We start from the raw sequence: 18,750 nt of genomic DNA, 5'->3' as shown, positions 1-18,750 counted from the left end.
ACTTTCAGGAAGGAAAGCAGGAGAATTGAAGGAAGTGGGCTTGGGTGGATTATCGGGGGTAGAAAAGATCGAGGATTTGGATGGGGGAAGATAAGAGGTGGTGGTGAACAGCTGTTTTGAAAGCCTGGAGGGAAGAATGGGAAAGAATAGAGTGAGGAAGTTTATTCCAAAGGCGGGAAAAAAGAGGAATGAAAGAGTGAAGATGAGCAGTGATTCGTGATTTTGGTAGTTTTACCAGAAGGGGGTTGTTGGCGGACCTTGAGCGCCCTGTGGAAATGTGGTTGGGACAAATCGCAGAGAGAGCAGGGCGGGCAAGGCTGGAGAGGAGTCGGTAGAAGACAGAAAGACCACCGACCAACCTGCGGTGATTGAGTGAGAGGCCCAAAGACTCAGCTTCATTGCGGGAGATGCCAATGATCTTAAAAGCCCTGGTTTCGACAGCGTGAAGTCGAGAAAGGTGGGAGGCAGGAGCACCAGCCCAGAGGGGAGAGCAGTACTCCATCAGGCTACGGACAAAAGCTTTGTAAGTGGTCAGGAGCTCAAGAGGGCCGAGGAAGGACTTTGCACGACGGAGGATTCCCAGTCGGCGACTGGCTTTTGAGGCGAGGTTGGAAATGTGACTTTCCCAGGAAAGGTCATGGCAGATAGTGAGACCCAGAAGCTTGAAAGAAAAGACTTCTTCCAGAGGATTGTTGAGAAAGTGGATGGGGGGGTTTTGTAAACGGTCCTTTCGAAGAGACATAGTGAGAGTGTGAGATTTGTCTGGATTGAAAGACATGTTCCACTTGTTGGACCAGTTTGTGATTTTATCCAGATCTGCAGTGAGCGAAAAAGCTGCTGCTTTCCGGTCTGAGGGATGACAGATGGTACGGCAGAGGGTGGAGTCATCGGCAAAGAGAAATAGAGGATTTTCCAGAGAGTCCGAGAGATCATTGATGAAAACCAGAAAAAGAACAGGGCCTAGAACGCTACCTTGAGGAACTCCAGCCTGCACAGGAAGAGGGGATGAAAGAACTCCATTTAGGGCCACACGTTGACTGCGACAGGAGAGGAAGTCTGCGAGCCATGAGTGGAGATGGCCTTGAATACCATGGGAAGAGAGTTTGGTGAGTAGGGCAGGGTGCCAGACTGTGTCAAAAGCACGTGATATGTCCAGGGATACGGCTCGGATTTCCTGTCTGGCATTGAGGACCTCCATCCATTGATGGGAGAGCAGTAGCAGCATATCCAGGGTAGAGTGACCTGGTCTGAAACCAAATTGATGATTGGAAATCAAGCCATTGGAGAAGAGGAAGGATTTCATGTCTGAAGCGATGATGGATTCCATAACCTTGCTGATGATTGGGAGAAGGCTGATTGGTCTGTAGTTACAGGGATCTGTTTTTGCACCTTTTTTATGCAGGGCAGTGATGTTAGCAGATTTCCAAGCAGATGGCAGATGACCTTGGGAAAATGAGAGGGTGAATAGAACAGAGAGAGGGTGAGCAAGAGCAGAAGAGCAGGCTTTGAGGACACGTGGGCTGATGCCGTCTGGACCGGTTGCAGAATCTGACTCGAGGTTTGAAAGCAAGCTCTCCACCTTGTCAGGAGAAAAGGATACAGAGTCCAGGGACAGTTGGGTGCGACTGGGTAAAGTGGGTAGAGATAGTGATGGGTTTGGGACACAAGATTTAGCTGCAAACACCGAGTTTAGACATTCAGCTTTATCACGTGTGGAATCAGCAGTGCGGCCATTTGAGGTAAGGGAGGGGATGGAGGGGGAACATACACCAGAAACGGATTTGATTAAACGCCACCAGGATTTTGAGGAGGGAGAGAGGTTTGAGAGTTCAGACTTGAGATGAGAAAGATGTTGTTTTCTGGCTCTCCTGAGGGTAGATACACACTTGTTCCGAGCTTTGTGGAAAGAACTGAGATTGCCCTCAGTTGGGTTTGCTTTCCATGAGGCAAAGGCAAGTTGTTTCAGGACAACTGCCTCGCCACAAGCTTCAGTAAACCAAGGGCGGGAGGAAGGGTAAGACAGCTGAACACGAGAGGGGATAAATCTGTGCATGAGGGAGAGCAAGTTTCTTTGAAAGAATTCCCAGGATGAGTTGATGTTTGAGAAAGTAGTGATAGGAGACCGGTCTGTAAGTTTGATGGCTGCTCGGAGACCCTGCCAGTCGGCTTGAGTGAAATGCCAGACTCGACGGCGGTGAGGTGGTTCTCTGATAACAGCCAGAGAGATGTCCACTTTAACAAGGACGTGGTCAGAAGAACCAATTGGAGCGAAGGAAGAGCAGCAGATATTGTCAGGGAAATTTGTCAAAATCAGATCCAGAAGAGATGGAGTACCATTGGTTGAGATCCGGGTCGGGAAGTTGACCGATTGAGTCAGTCCCAATGAGTCACAGAAAGCTTTTGCTGATGTCCCATGGCAGGTGAGAGAGGTACCCACACCTAGCCAACTGGTGTGATGACAATTGAAGTCGCCACATAAGAGGAAGAGAGAGTTTGGATGAGAAGATAGAAGATGGTCCATGTTTTCGGAGAGTGAGGTGTAGATGGAGTCATCACTGTTCGGTGGACGGTACAGTACACATATAAACATGAGGTGGGAGTGGAGGGGAAGCCGAAGCCAGAGGTATTCCTGGGGGTGTGGGGGAGTGAGAGCAGTGCAGGGAGAGTGAGGAATAGAGTCTTTGATGAAGAGAGCAACACCTCCACCAGGACGAGGCTCAGGTCTGTCATACCGTAAGAGGGAGTAACCAGGGAGAGATACTTGGGAGTCAGACACGTCTTGGGAGAGGAAAGTTTCTGTTAGGCAGATAATGTCTGGTTTGTCAGTGGCAACCTGCATGGAAAGATCTGAAAGGTTTGAGCGAAGGCCCCGGATATTAGAGGTCCACACTTTTAATGAAGAGGTAGGGGAGGAGGCTTTGGGTGCAGGAGGTGGAGGGGGCAGGGGAGGGTAGGACGAGGGACGAGGGGGGGAGGTAAGGAGGGTTGCTGAAGGAGTGTGGGGTATTGCAGAATAGCGAGGGGAGGGGGCCGAATGAGGAGGAGAAAAGGCTCTGTGGTGCTGGGAGAGAGGGGGACAAGAGACAAGGAAGATGGCAGTTGAGGATTTGAGGAGGTGGAGTGAAGAGATGGAGGTGAGAGGGCAGTGCAGGGAGGCAGGTTGGTGGATGAGAGGGGGGCAACTTAGAGAAGGAAGAGTGAGGGGGATGAAAGGTGGGAGAAAGGTGAGGGGGAATTTTTGAAAGAGGTGAGAGGGAGGCTTGGAGGGAGAAGAGTGGGATGGTTGCTTTGAGAGTGAGAGTGAGGGGTGAGGGGGTGAGTTGGCACTGAAGTTGGAAAAAAGAATGGTTGATGGAAAGCGAGCATCCATGGCAAACTGTGGTTTTTAAAAGTTTTAGGTCAGAGATGCGATTTAACACAATTCTTGATGGATGCAATGAAGGCGAATTCAGAGCATGGAGAGAAGAAGCGCTGTAATAGTTGGATTTTTTAGGCAAGGAATGAAGGAGAGGTCGAAATGAGAGCAGTCTGTTAAAATAGCAGAAGAGTAGTGCATTGTGAAACAGTAAAGAGTACCACATGTGTGAGAGAGGAAGATGAAGCATTATAAGATCGTTTTTGTTGTTAATATTAATGTATGAGAGAGTTCAACAGATAAGGTCATGCAAGTGTAAAAAAAAAAGAAATCGAGGAAGACGAGGAGGAAGTTAAGAGGAAGAAGAAGTAGCAGAATCGGGAGAAGGTGAGCGTGTTGTTGTTGTTGTTGTTGGGTATTTTTTTTTTTTTTTTTTTTTGAGATAAGAAAGAGATTAGTTGGGAGAATGGGGGATGTTTGGAAAATGGGCGAGGATGAAAATTGAAGGTGATGGGGAGAATAGAAATTGAAGGTAATGGGGAGAAAAAACAAACAAACAAACAAAAAAAACGATCGAACACCGAGTGGAACCGGTAGGCCTCAAGCCTAGGACTAGGCCTCAAACACCAGGTAAGAACGTCGACATAAATACTCACAAAATAGCACGATTTTTGAAACAAAACCGAACTAGGAACACACATTAACATGTAGGTGAGAAAATTAAACAGTTAAAACGGGACAAATAACAACCGGAACTTAACTTTGAGAACGTCAGCAGGGAGCCCCGAAGGAGACCTCTTGCCGCTCAAAACCGGAACCGGAAGTGATTTTCTCTCCTCTCCAAAACTACGCACACAATTTCGATAAAACTTGACCACAACCTTCATCACCTGTGATGTACCAATTTGTATTGACTGCATCCAACTCTGTGCTCACTAAGGGGTTCTACGGGGGGAGGGGTTATGATGCCATAATTACATATGTGGAACATACATGCAATCAGGATGAAAATTTTTGAGGGTCATCTTGACATAAATTGATCAACAGAAAAAATTTGATGACGTCATCAGTTACATTTGTGGGGGGGGGCAGAGGCGGGGGTTAGTTATTACCATATTGCAGATAGGAATGTATCGAGTAGCATGATCTGTGTTCGGGTAGTTAGCCAATCTCAATGTAATAAGTAGGGACACGTCAGCTAAAGGAATGTCTTGTTTGTATGTATCAAATAGGGGTGCATGGTAATAATTAGTTAGGGATTATGGTGAAAGAAATTGTGCATATATACCCTGATGAAAACCTCTACCGGAGACGCCAGGAGACTTTACAAGAGGAAGAGAGGGGCGAAGTTGTTAACACCTCTAGCGAAGAAGCGATAGACGCCTCCAAAGGGGCGGAGCGTTGCCCGGAGAGAAGAGGGAGGAGCTTAATCGGGTAGTTGGGCATGTGTGAGGGAGTTCAAAAAAAGTCTGAGGAGAGTCGGAAAAGGAAAAGAGCTCTGAGGACAAAGAGCCTGAGGAGAATGAGGCTTTTGGGGAACTGAACGAGTTCTGGGGAGATCGTCCTGCTTGCCTGCCTTTTTGTGCAGTCCGTTCGTCGATGAGCCCTTGTGCCTTCGTCTCCTCATTGTCCTACCCTTCACCTCATCATCCTTCCTCATGTTCATCTTATCGCCTGCTCGTGGCTGTTCTGCACCCATCCTTCCACTCACCACCACCAGAGCTGAGTCCCTCAGTTTTGTCCCTTTCCAATCTGAGAATGAGTCTGGAGTGAAATGCCTTAAATTTTGTTTGATCCATTTTTATTTACATTGTATAAAATTATTTATTACATCGATTTGGTGTCCCACCTTTCTTTTCTATCCCAACCTGCCTTCATCTCCTTGCGATCAACATTCCCTGAGTCATTGCTTGTGGTTTGGGAATAAACCCATTAGTTTTTAAAAGAGCTGTTAGTCGCACAGTTTTCACGCACACAAATTCGCCATTAATCCGGAACATCTCCACATGAGTGAAGCTGTTTGGAACATCGTGGAATTTTAACCTCACGCCACAACAAGCTCAACGGTAGTTGAGCCGTTGATGCAACTCTCTATGCCTTACTTAACAATTGAACATGAGACATGGGTACCCAGCAGATCATTCGGGGGGGGGGGGGGTGGTGGAAAGAAATCCGGTCTCGGTTTACCAAGGCAGAAGTCGTCGTGCGTCCAATAAAACAACCCAAAATGTGTGAGCGTGCCTTGGTCCGTTGCCAGCGCCCTGCCTCGCCATGCACCCACCCGCAAACAGGCTCGAACACCAATCGACGTCATGTCGTCACCCCCAGGAACCAGGGACGCCAAGAATCAGGTACGCCAAGAGCCAGGTTCCGGACAGAACCAGCAGGAATGGTCCAACCATCACTAACCGTCAGGAGCTATTAGGAGCCGTAACCAACGGACAGCTGAAAGGAGCTGTGAGCAACGGTCAGGAACTGTTAGGAACCGTAAGGAACTGTCAGGAGCTGTCAGCAACTGTCAGGAGCTATCACCAACTGTCAAGAACTGTCACCAACTGTCAGGAGTTTTCACCAACGGTCAGGAGCTGTCACCAACCGTCAGGAAGGCGGTCCTCCCGTCCTTTTTATAGGTGACCAGTGTGGGCGGAGCTTCAAGCAGACTTCAGCCAAATCCAGCTTGCTTTTTGGTGTATCACTGCACGTGACCTCCAACTGTCAATCTCGTGATCATCCCTTCCTCACCATCGAGCGAGATGCAACTCCCAATTAACACAGGCCTAGCCCACGACAACATGTCTTGGGGCACTGGACGAGCGCCAGAAAGTGGTCATTTTCCGGAACAACCGAGCGGGGTCGTGAAGCACTCACAAAACATCAATGGCCATCGCCTCACTGTTCGGTCTGGCACAAGCAGGAGCCAACCAGCGTCCGTGGAGCTGTCAAACGGTGTGTCAAGTGTCAACGGAAAAAGGTGGATGTCCAACATCGATGAAAGAGGGGTGGGTGTCGAACATCGATGAAAGAGAGGTGGGTGTCAAACGTCAATGGAAAAAGGTGGTCCTGAGGTAAATGATCAACAGCCGTATTTGACTGTCAGAATAACTGTTCACTAAAAGCCTGGGGTGTGTTTAATCAAATATCCTGTAAGTCCAAAGAGTAAATAAATCGTCTATTTCCAAGCCAATGTGTCCTGATGGAAAGGGGTAGAATGAGTCTCCGTTGGGCTTACGGCTATCTCTCGTGTGCATGAACGTGTCGTAAAGAGGAAAAGGTTATCCCATAAGAAAGGGAATCTGTTCTTTACTCTTCTCCAACACATTAAAGAGTTAGAATCCCACCAGACAAGGGGATGGGTCTCTCCTGGACATGCATTTATGGAAATAACTATAAATAACAGACATAAAACATTTATGTTTGAGGACATAAATGTTTGCATGCATTTGTCGGATCCGATTCTGAAATCCATAACAATATATTGTTGCGGAAATGGCCCTTAGTATGCTATTAAATATAGGATTAGCCCAGACCCCCCCATTAAATGCATGTTTAGTCAGGTTGTTTGGAAAATGGACGCTACATGTGTGTCGGGAGGTGTAGGATGCATGTTTATTGTTTGTGCATTGGTGGTGGACCGAGGGCTTCTTCTTCCTTCTCCTCTCCGGATGAGGCTCCGCCCAGTCGGCTGACAGGGAGTGGCCTAGAGAGGGAGGTGAGACTGAGGGGAGGAGCCGGGGGGTTTGGAGGCGAGCGAACGAAGGAAAGGCAGTGTGGATCTGTAACGAGAGCGCTAAGGTCGAGTCTGCCATTGGCAGTAGCAAAAACTGCATGAGGGTATTTGCGATCGGCTTGTCGTCAAGAGTGAGCCGAAAGAAAGGCAAGGAAGGGACTGAAGGAGGTCTGTCTGCCATCGGCTGGGAGAGGATCTGCCTGAGGTCGAGTGTGCGATCGGCAGTAGGAGGAACTGAACCTGAGGGTCGAATCTGCCGAGGGAGGAACTGAACCTGAGGGTTAGGTTGCAATCTGCATCCAGAGGAACTGGCTGCTGTGTGAGTCGGGATCGACTTTATGAGGAGGACATCGACAGGTTCATCTGGAGTCCAGTGACGGAGCCTCTGACTGTCCCTACTCACCTCACGGCTCGACGACGTCTTGGAATCCCATGGACCCAGCCTGTGGAGCCCGGCACCTCGATTTGGCCTTGTCTGGTGAACAGGCCAGGCCTGGACTTGTATGCTGGACCTTGTGAAAAGCCAGCTGGAGCATACCACCATGGATCTTTCACTCTGGTGCAGTCGACCTCGCAGGGTCTGAATGTGTGAGAGTGCGTGAGTGAGGTCTGTGACAAATGGACGACGCCTCCATTCTGCCACGTGGCGTGCTCGAGCTTGGGGCTTGAATCCGTGGGCATCGGCTTGTTACGAGCCACATTCGTGCTTTTGACACTTTCCTCTCGTCCATGAAACATCACCAAGTACTCTGCCTTGTCTGCATGCTGTCCGTGTCTTGTCTGCTTGTCGTTCAAGGCTTATCTCGTTACAGTCCCCTTCGAAACCCATAATCCGTAGCTCCCTAGTTAAGAACGGGTTATAGATTAATTATAACATTGTCGTGAATGTTTTGCTTGTGCCGTGCTCCCCGATGTCCCCAATAAATCTGGCTGATTCGTATGAAGTTGCCACTTTGTATTCATTTGTGCTGGGCCGAGGACCGATTGATCCGCTCCATTTGGATCTAAAAACGAAAATAGTTACAGACTGGTAGACTCCGCTCGGTCTCTGACAAAACCAGTCTGTAACGGGGTATATTCCCCCAGCTGGCAAGGTACAGGTGTATTTTGGTATCGTGATCTGAGGCGCGTAACCCGAGAATTGTGCCGAACCAGCCGGCGTTATAACCCCGGAGACGGCGGTGGTTAGGGTGGCGCCGATTCTGTACCATTTGGCTGTCGAGAGTGGGGTGCGAAAACCCAAACTGGTTACGGGCAGTGATTGACGAGCTCGTCCAAGCCCCCCCCACCCCCGGATCTGTAACAATATATATATATATATATATATATATATATATATATATATATATATTTCATCTGCACCTGTCTGTCTGTCCATCCGTTGGGGGAGGGGCTTCTCACTTCAAGACAGGCTTCCCACATCAGGTAGGGGCTTCAAAATCGAATCGCTGCCGTTTTGTTTGCTCTGTGGAGCCTCTTTTGTAAGGCTTGCATTTTCTTACACTCTCACCGCTTTATCTCAACTCTAATTCGATGTCTGATTTCATTTTTTTGTCGTCGCTAACATGGTGTAAGTTTCGGATGTAAAAAAATTCGGAAGAAAATTGGTGTTTTCAGATGAAAATACATTTTAAGTGAAACTCGAAGGGCACTCGGTCGAGCGCACACCTCCGTCACGTAATGCCTGATCCACGAGAACATATCAGGCCCAATACATTTTTGAGATATCGTGCGATATCATCGTTTTTTAGTACCATCTCTCAATGGTGAAGAATCACTTAAAAAATTAAATAATTCTCGGACACAGATTCGGATTCGGATTTTCACCAAAATCGAATCAATTCTTCCTTGTCACACACACAACCCGTCCACCAAATTCGATCCAGATCCGTCCACAACTTTTTGAAATAATCTTCAGACAAACAAACGGACAGATAGGGGTGAAAACAACGTCCTTCCTTCACCTCCTGTGGCGGAGGAAATTCTCCTCACGACAAATGTTTCCCGAACTTCCGAGGGACTGACGTGAACGTCTTTGTGCCCATGTCCCAGTGCAGGTAAAGAACCATGCATTTTGTAACTTGTGAACTGCCTTCGTAAACGTATTGGGAACCGACGAACGACCTGAGGAAAACCCGGCGCGTGACGCCCTCTGTCGGGCCGTGAAGGAGTTCCCGCGCGTGACGCCCTCTGTCGGGCCGTGAAGGAGTTCCCGCGCGTGACGTCATCGGGAAGCAACATGGTGTCAACATCCGGTCCGCTCGCACTCATCGCTGGGTGAAGGTGTTTCCGTGGAGGTTCTGGGTACGGAGACGTACGGTTTATGTTCCGAATTCCTATTATCCTTCAGTATTCAATAAGTCCGTGTTTGGGATTAGAGAGTTGAGGTGTTGAGGTGATTCGGGTTTTAATCCCGAGCTTCCTCCGCCACTCGTCTTCATTTGCAGCCGTTGTCCTTGCACCTTCGAGTTTTACCTTCTCGACGAGAGCCGGTCTGTTTTATGGTTTGGAAACGGAATTATTATGTTGTGACTTTTAGTGTGAACGTGAACGAACTTTCAAAACTCATAAAAACTCATCTGCGAGTCACAAGTACCTGCAGATGAGTTTTTTTTCCCTTTCTTATTCTTATTATTCGCACGAGTGCGTGCCCGTACGTGCGTGGCCGTACGTGCGTGCCCGTACGTGTGTGGCCGTACGTGCAAAAAAAAACAAAAACTTTCAAACCGCGTGCAAGAAACACGTCAATTGTGACGTCATAGCACCGTGTCCTGTCATTGGTTTGGTAAATAAATGGCCATAACTTTGGAAGCACTTGTCCGATTAATATCAAACCTTGAATAGGCACATCCTCAGGTCCCCAGCAATATACCTGGCAAGTTTCAATTAGATCGGACCAGTGGTTGTCGAGAAACAGCGGTCACACACAGACAGACAGACAGACACACAGAGATTGCTGGAATTATAGATAGATGAGTACATGCCCGTACGTGTGGGCCCATTAGGTGCGTGCCCGTAGGTGCGTGCCCGTAGGTGCGTGGCCGTACGTGCGGGCCGTACATGTGTGCCCGTACGTGCGTGGCCGTACATGAAATTTTTTTTTTCTTGTGACGTCAATAGTGTTGTCATAGCACCGTGTCCTGTCATTGGTTGATAAATAAATGGCCGTAACCTGGGAACCGCTTGTCCGATTAATATCAAACCTTGAAAAGGCACATCCTCAGGTCCCCAGCAATATATCTGGCAAGTTTCAATTAGATCGGACCAGGGGTTGTCGAGAAACGGCGGTCACAGACAGACAGACAGACAGACAGACAGACAGAGATTGCTGGAATTATAGAAAGACTAGTACATGCCCGTACATGTGGGCTCGTAGGTGCGTGCCCGTAGGTGCGTGCCCGTACGTGCGTGGCCGTACGTGCGGGCCGTACGTGTGTGCCCGTACATGCAATTTTTTTTATTGTGACATCAGTAGTGTTGTCATAGCACCGTGTTCTGTCATTGGTTGATAAATAAATTGCCGTAACTTGGGATCCGCTTGTCCGATTAATATCAAACCTTAAAAACGCACATACTCAGGTCCCCAGCAATATTCCTGGCAAGTTTCAATTAGATCGGACCAGTGGTTATCGAGAAACAGCGGTCACAGACAGACACACAGACACACACAGATTGCTGGAATTATAGATAGAGTAGTACATGCCCGTACGTGTGGGCCCGTAGGTGCGTGGCCGTACGTGCGGGCCCGTAGGTGCATGCCTGTAGGTGCGTGGCCGTACGTGCGGGCCCGTAGGTGCATGCCTGTAGGTGCGTGGCCGTACGTGCGTGCCCGTACGTGTGGGCCCGTAGGTGCGTGGCCGTACGTGCGGGCCCGTAGGTGCGTGCTCGTAGGTGCGTGGCCGTACGTGCGTGCCCGTAGGTGCGTGCCCGTACGTGCGTGCCCGTACGTGCGTGGCCGTACATGCGTGGCCATACGTACGTGCTCGTACGTGCGTGGCCGTATGTGCAAATTTTTTTTTTTTTATTGTGACGTCAATAGTGTTGTCATAGCACCGTGTCCTGTCATTGGTTGATAAATATATTGCCGTAACTTGGGATCAACTTTCAAGGCTTAATTTACTTCCATTGCTGCAAAACAGCTGCAGTTGCTAACCCATTACTTGTTCCCTGAAAAGGGCCTTTTGAAAAAAACTCTGAAATTTACATTATTTTTCAGTTTTTGGTAACCTAAACTTTTTTTTTAAAACCTCTGGAAGTTTACCGCATAGCTTTGTACCATTTTCGGTTATTCACTGAATTTGAACTGCTGAAATTTAAGTAAAAACTGAATAATGGGGGTGTTTTAAAACTTTTGACCGGTAGAGTATATAGTTGCGGTTCTGTAAAACTGCATGCCTCTAAGGCAATGGCACCCAACATGCACTGATCCCCAGGTCACGTGGTTGAGTTATTGGCGTTCACGATCGATAAGCGACCCGCCATGAGTTATCTGTGTGCGACGGCCTGTGTTTCCGGAGAGTCTGGGGGGAACCCGAGGTTGCTTGTCCCCCTCCCCCCCCCACCCTCGTGATCTCCTCGCCCCTATATATAAATCTATATATCTGTAACAACATATATGTATATATATATATATGTGTGTGTGTATATATATATATATGTGTGTGTATATATATATATATATATATATATATATATATATATATATATATATATATATATATATATATATATATATATATATATATATATATATATATATATATATATATATATATATTGTTACGGTTGTGGAAATTCACAGACCATCAGTCAGGTTCCCCAGAGGTCAGTTATTTCGGTAAGTGTGTTTTCCAGGTTAGAATTCCCCACCGATGTATAACGGGCATTGCTCGTGTGCCGGGCTGTGAATCTTTGAGGTAGTGTTATTCTTTTCTGTCTTTTATTTTAAACAAACATCTCCTCACCATCTTCTCCACAACCGCCATCATCTCACCATCTTCTCCACAACCGCCATCATCTCCTCACCATCTTCTCCACAACCGCCATCATCTCCTCACTATCTTCTCCACAAACCGTCATCATCTCCTCACCATCTTCTCCACAAACCTCCATCATCTCACAATCTTCACCACGTCCGCGTGAAGCCAGTGATTTCCACCACGTCCGCGTGAAGACGGTGATTTCCACCACATCTGTGTGAAGCTGGTGATTTCCACCACGTCCGCATGAAGCCGGTGATTTCCACCACGTCCGCGTGAAGCCGGTGATTTCCACCACGTCCGCGTGAAGCCGGTGATTTCCACTACGTCCGCATGAAGCCGGTGTTTTCCACCACGTCCGCGTGAAGCCTGTGATTTCGACCACATCCGCGTGAAGCCTGTGATTTCGATCACGTCTGCGTGAAGACGGTGATTTCCACCACGTCCGCGTGAAGCCTGTGATTTCGACCATGTCCGCGTGAAGACGGTGATTTCCACCACGTCCGCGTGAAGCCGGTGATTTCCACCACGTCCGCGTGAAGCCGCTGATTTCCACCACGTCCGCGTGAAGCCGCTGATTTCCACCACGTCCGCGTGAAGCCGGTGATTTCCACCACGTCCGCATGAAGCCGGTGATTTCCACCACGTCCGCGTGAAGCCAGTGATTTCCACCACGTCCGCATGAAGCCGGTGATTTCCACCACGTCCGCATGAAGCCAGTGATTTCCACCACGTCCGCATTAAGCCGGTGATTTCCACCACGTCCGCATGAAGCCGGTGATTTCCACCACGTCCGCGTGAAGCCGCTGATTTCCACCACGTCCGCATGAAGCCGGTGATTTCCACCACGTCCGCATGAAGCCGGTGATTTCCACCACGTCCGCGTGAAGCCGCTGATTTCCACCACGTCCGCGTGAAGCCGGTGATTTCCAACGCGTCCGCGTGAAGCTGGTGATTTCCACCACGTCCGCGTGAAGCCTGTGATTTCGACCACATCCGCGTGAAGCCTGTGATTTCGATCACGTCTGCGTGAAGACGGTGATTTCCACCACGTCCGCGTGAAGCCTGTGATTTCGACCACGTCTGCGTGAAGACGGTGATTTCCAACACGTCCGCGTGAAGCCGGTGATTTCCACCACGTCCGCGTGAAGCCTGTGATTTCGACCACGTCTGCGTGAAGACTGTGAGTTCCACCACGTCTGCGTGAAACCGGTGATTTCCACCACGTTCGCCTGAAGACGGTGATTCCCAACACGGCTGCGTTTGACGGCAAGAGCGGATCAGGAGACGAACAGGGGCAGAGCCAGCTGGGGGTGAAGGGTCGAAGGTGAAGGAGCAAAAGCCTCGGGGGCTATAAAGGGCCGCGTTCGCTCGCCGATAACTGAAGAGGAGTTGGTGTGGGGAGCTCGAAGGCAGTGGAGAGCTGTTCTGAGTTGCTGTTCTGAGTTCTGAGTTGGAGTCAGGGCTGTTCTAAGTTGGACACCAGTTGGAGTTGGAGACAAGGGGATTTGAGTGGAGTCAGGGAGAGCGCTTGGAAAGAGCGCTTGGAGAGAGCGTTCAAGTTCGCGCTGTGCTGGTGTGGTGGAGTTGCAGTTGGTGTTCGGATGCTGGAGAGTTCGGAGGTTGGAGTGCGGGCAGAGACACTGAGAGTCGCTGAACCAGGACCCAGCGAGTCACCACGAGGGTGGCCAGGTAGCCCGCCCGGTCTCTCGGAGCCCCTTCGGTCATCCCGGCTCCGAGCAACTATAAAGGCTCGTGAGCCCGGTTCTTTCTTTCTTTCTTGGGTTTTGCATGAAAGTCTGTGGTGCCTTGTCCTTAAGTAACAAACTGATTAAGTGCATGTACATAATAAATAGACGTCGGCTGTAGGTTTTTGCTCGTATTTTGTCCCCATCCCCCCATTCATTGCATTGCTTGTGTTCAAATAAATGTCTCCATGTTTGAATGTTCACCTGCTCGTTGCGTCCCTTCCTCACATTGACTGCCATAATTGCGTTCGGAATAAATAGCTGGCTGATTATAAGCCATTAAAACGTACATCTGGTCCGACGGGACTTGGCGATATAAAACCGCTCGGCAATCGCTTACGGAACGAGCTGCTTAAGCAGCTCGTTTTCGTGCAGGTCCCGTTGAGGTATAAACTCTCGGCATTTCTGTCTGCGCGAATAACTTGGTACATCGACAATTTGGCGATCGACCCTGTAGCGCGTGGATAGAAGAGTTGGCTGGTTTATGTTGTGTTAAAAACACCCTTAGCTGGGTTTCGGCGTTGATCCGGAAGCTGCAACTAGATTGCCATGTTCAGTGGGCGCACGTGGCCGCAATTGGGCTAAAAGCGGTCGTCCGCACGCCGGAGTGGCATAAATCTAAAACAATATATATATATATATATATATATATATATATATATATATATATATATATATATATATATATATAATACCTGACTTGTTACACATGTTATATACACACATGTACATATATTACATACACATAGGGTATGGCTACTTCAAGACATGGTTGGTCTCCGTTCCACCTTCTGAAACCCGCATATAGAGAATACACGCACACGTGCGACACTTCAAATCTTATCAATAAATGCAAAAATAGGACCACTGGACTTGCAGCTTATCTGTGCTCTGGCCTAATGTTGTAACCCAAATTTGGTGGCATTCTGACTGGTGGGTCTGGAGAAGAAGATTTTTGAAGAAATTTACTAAGTCGGCCATTTTGACCTCCTTGAAGTCACGTGACCGGAACGAGCTTTGCAATCCTTGTTACAAGCCAGTCAGGAGAAGAACGGTGCTGCCAAATTTCAGCTTGATCAGTCCAGCGGTTTGGCCAGAGAAGTTGAAATAGGGGACAGACAGAAGGTGCACGATGACGACACCTTATCTGGGATTTAAATTCCAGATAAGCTAAAAATGTAGTATTTCTCTTGCTAACCCTAACCCCAACAGCCCCCGGACCAAACAAACAATATCGACTTGTAATGACACTCTCAGCCCATACAACTCCTGCCCCCTTTCCCCCTCCTCCCAAACATGATTAAAAGTAAATATCATCATTTTCAACTTGCCCTGTGCATGGACAAGCCCCAGATACGACCTTTCCATCGGTATTAAGAAGCATGAAGGTTGAGTTAAAATGCTCACATCTATGAACCTTCAGCATTTCAGTAACCCATATAGTCTGGAGTTTTTGCGGTAACGAATGGCAACGTATCAACTTTTTGGTCGGGTTGATCATGATCTGTGTCTGCGGACGTCTTCCTGAAGTTGGGTTACTTTTGATTAGGAGGTTGGTGGCAGGATTTCCACTCTGGCCACCGTAAAACCCTTCGTTCCGCAAAACATTCTAAAAGCATTAAAAAAAATCTGAAAACCCACTCCGGAAGAGTATCTCCTGTGCGGCTGCTCTTCACAGGGCAGCTCACCGGATGACTAGATTGGAACAAACCCTTTGGGACCCCTAATCTTTGATGATATGAGGGAAACCACCGGGTAACCTTCCCGGGTCAGATTGCGGAGTGTGTGTCGGGGTAATGCTGAAGTGTCGCCCACCAGAAGGTGATCTCCTTGGGTTAACCCTTAGGGTGGGTGCCTGGAATGTCCTATCCCTAAGAGAGGATGATCACTTGTCTCTGTTATCATCTGAGCTCAAGCGTTTGGACATCGGTATTGCAGCACTCTCTGGGGTTCGGAGACTGGATTGCGGCGAGATCATGGTGGATGTTTACACCTCCTATTGATTTGGTCGCTCTGATGGTTACCATACCCAAGGAGTTGCTGTAGATGTGCCGAATAAGCTGACTCCAATAGAGTTAATACCGGTCAACAAGGGTATTATGAGACTAAGGATTCGTCACTCCTTGGGTGTCATTTCCCTGCTCTCTGTATATGCTTCAACTGAGGCGAGTGATGTCACCATGAAGGACGCATTATATGCCACGCTCGAGTCTGTGGTTGATCAGTGCCCCAGGCGAGATGCTCTTCTCGTCTTGGGGAATTTCAATGCATCGATTGGAACCGATTGGGATGGTTATGAGACATATGTTGGTCCTCATGGGTCTGGAACTGTGAACCAGAATAGCAATAAGTTCCTTGACTTTGCAAGAAGTCATGGACTTAGGGTGGCTGGTTCATGGTTTCAGCGCCCACAAGCTCATCGCTGGACTTGGTGTTCCAACACTGGCGGTGTGGCAAAGGCGATTGATCATGTGCTCGTTGATGGTCACTGGAGGATGATGCAGAACTGCAGGGTCTTACGGAGTGCTCAGTTCCTCAATACTGACCACAGGCTTGTTGCAGCAACTCTGAAGTTGCAGCTTAAATCCAGGAAAATGGTACCATCTCAGCCTAGGCTGGATGTTGGCAAGCTCAATGATGAGAGGGTAGCTGAGGAGTTTGGGAGCAGGCTGAGTGGGGATTTGGGGGGTCTGTGGGGGGGGGGTCTGGGTGCTTTGGGGGATCCTGAAGAGTTGTGGAGTGCCTTCAAGACCACCATCCTTGATGTTGCCGGTAAATGTCTTGGAATTCACCGAAGGACGAATAAGAATTTTGTCTCAAGGGACACTGGATACCATTGACCAGAGTCGCAGGGCCAGGCTGAATGGCAGAGCTGAGCTGTTCAGGGAGCTGAGGCATAAAACTGTACGTGCACTAAGCGTGGACAAGGAGGCCTATGTGTGAGGAATCTGTGAAGGGGTAGAGCATCATCTGTGGTCAAGTGATTCTTGTCCCGCTTACAGGGGAATTTGCGCATTGTGTTCCTCCAAGCCTGTCCCTTGGTGTACTGCCGTTAGAGCAGAGGGTGGTGGGCTCTTGACAGAGGAGTCCGAAGTGAAGGCCTGCTGGGCCGGTTACCTTGAATGGCTGTACCAGGCTGATCCACCAGCTGTCGAATTGGATGTCAGGCATGTTACAATCCTGATTGCTGACCCTCCAATCAACTGTGGTCCACCACATCGTTTCCATCGTTTGTGGAAACACAGGCTGCAGTGAACCAGTTGAAATGGGGTAAAGCTCTAGGGATCTGTGGCATCCATGCTGAACTTCTCAAGGCTGGTGGAAATACTGTACTCAAGTCATTGCATGCAGTTCTGTGTTCTGCCTGAAACACAGGCATCATCCCAACTGACTGGAAGAGGGGCCTCATTGTCCCTCTCTGGAAAGGGAAGGGTGATCGCCAAGACTGCAACAACGACCGAGGGGTGACCCTGCTCTCAGTGCCAGGCAAGGTCTTTGCTCGGATAATTATTGATGGGGTTCGCCACCATCTGCTTTAGCAGTCAAGCTTTACACCAAAGAGGTCAACGATTGACCGTATCCTTGCTCTTCGGGTCCTCACCGAACGCAGACGAGAGTTTCCGTGGGGGCTGCTTGCAGCCTTTGTTGATCTCTGTGAAGCATTTGATTCAGTGAATCGAGATGTCCTCTGGAGGATTCTTGGTCTACGTGGGGTGCCACCAAAACTGAGCAATCTGATGTCTTAACTATACTCTGGTACTGAGAGTGCTGTGAGGTGTGGTGATACCATATCTGTCTTATTTCCAGTTGTTACTGGAGTTCGTCAGGGGTGTGTACTGGCCCCCACACTTTTCAGCATTTGTATGGACTGGATTCTGGGGAGGATGTCAGATAGATCAAGCTGTGGTGCATTGTTTGGGAATGTCAAGATCTTTGACCTTGATTTCACAGATGATGCAGTCATTTTTGTGGAGACTCTAGATATCCTTTTGGGGGCCCTCGAGGTGCTGAATGAGGAGTCGGAGCCGCTGAGATTACGGGTTTCTTGGGTCAAAATTAAGATCCAGGCTTTCGGTGACATCTTGGATGCTGCTGTCCTGTCTGTACCTGTTTGTGGCGAGGATGTTGAGGTCACGGAGAGATTCACTTACCTTGGCAGTGATAGTCATGTCTCTGTTGGCAGTGAGTCAGAGGTCAACAGATGTCTGGGTCGGGCCTGTGGAGTCATAAGAGGAGGAGATTGGGACTATACTCTGTGCAGAGCATTGGTGCTGCTTTAGCAGTCTCCTTGGTTCTTGGGCACAATCCTGGACGGGTCGCCACTCTGACACAGTATACCAGCATGCTGGCACTCATTTTGCTGACCTCGGAGGGATGACAGGCCGAGTTAACCCCACCTGGTATTAATTCAACAGCTGAGCGGGATTTTAACTCAGGACCCGAGGATCCGAAGCCTGCCCCCCTCACGATTAAGCCAACATCAGGCATCTGGAGTAATAGATTCATTGGATCAGGGGTGTGGCACCGCCGTTACCTGTGCGGGAGGCCGAAAGTCCGAGTCTTCAGGTCTTTGGTGCTTCCAGTATTACTCTATGGATGTGAGACTTGGACTCTGACAAGGGATCTGAGGCAAACACTTAATTCCTTTGGTACCAGGTCACTTTGGAGAATCCTTGGCTATTGCTGGTTGGACTTTGCATCTACCGAGCGGTTTCTGAGAGACTCAAATGAGATTTGTTACCTGCATAGTCCGTGAGCGTCAGCTGCGGCTGTATGGACACGTGGCTCATTTTCCCGACGCTGATCCTGCTCACCAGATTCTCAACGAGGGAGCCTCGTGAGTGGAGGAGACCAAAGGGCTGAGCACGAGCCTAGTGGTTGCAGCAGGTTGATCAGCATCTCAAGGAGATGGGGATGGGCCAGGCATCTGCGTTGGGGATG

The 18,750-nt window shown here is 48.9% G+C and overlaps 1 protein-coding gene across 4 annotated transcripts in view; it reads left to right on the top strand.

Moving 5' to 3' along the window:
• Nucleotides 1-9,261: 9,261 nt before the first annotated feature.
• LOC147022795 (UPF0696 protein C11orf68 homolog) overlaps nucleotides 9,262-18,750 on the top strand; it is a 32,697-nt gene continuing 23,208 nt past the window's right edge. For 3 of the 4 annotated variants that reach the window (XM_085887601.1, XM_085887598.1, XM_085887600.1), the window contains exon 1: nucleotides 9,262-9,386. The gene's annotated coding sequence lies outside the window, so the exon portion shown is untranslated. Of the gene's footprint in view, nucleotides 9,387-9,414; nucleotides 9,575-18,750 lie in introns of those variants that run through there. The other variant, XM_085887599.1, reaches the window with a different exon arrangement.

This window comes from Eptatretus burgeri, chromosome 7, assembly GCF_056783735.1.
Source record: "Eptatretus burgeri isolate ZD-2024b chromosome 7, Ebu_testis_v1, whole genome shotgun sequence".
Taxonomy (NCBI): Eukaryota; Metazoa; Chordata; class Myxini; order Myxiniformes; family Myxinidae; genus Eptatretus; species Eptatretus burgeri.
Note: the sequence above shows the minus strand (reverse complement) of the source record. Positions and strands in the feature narration are given on the sequence as shown.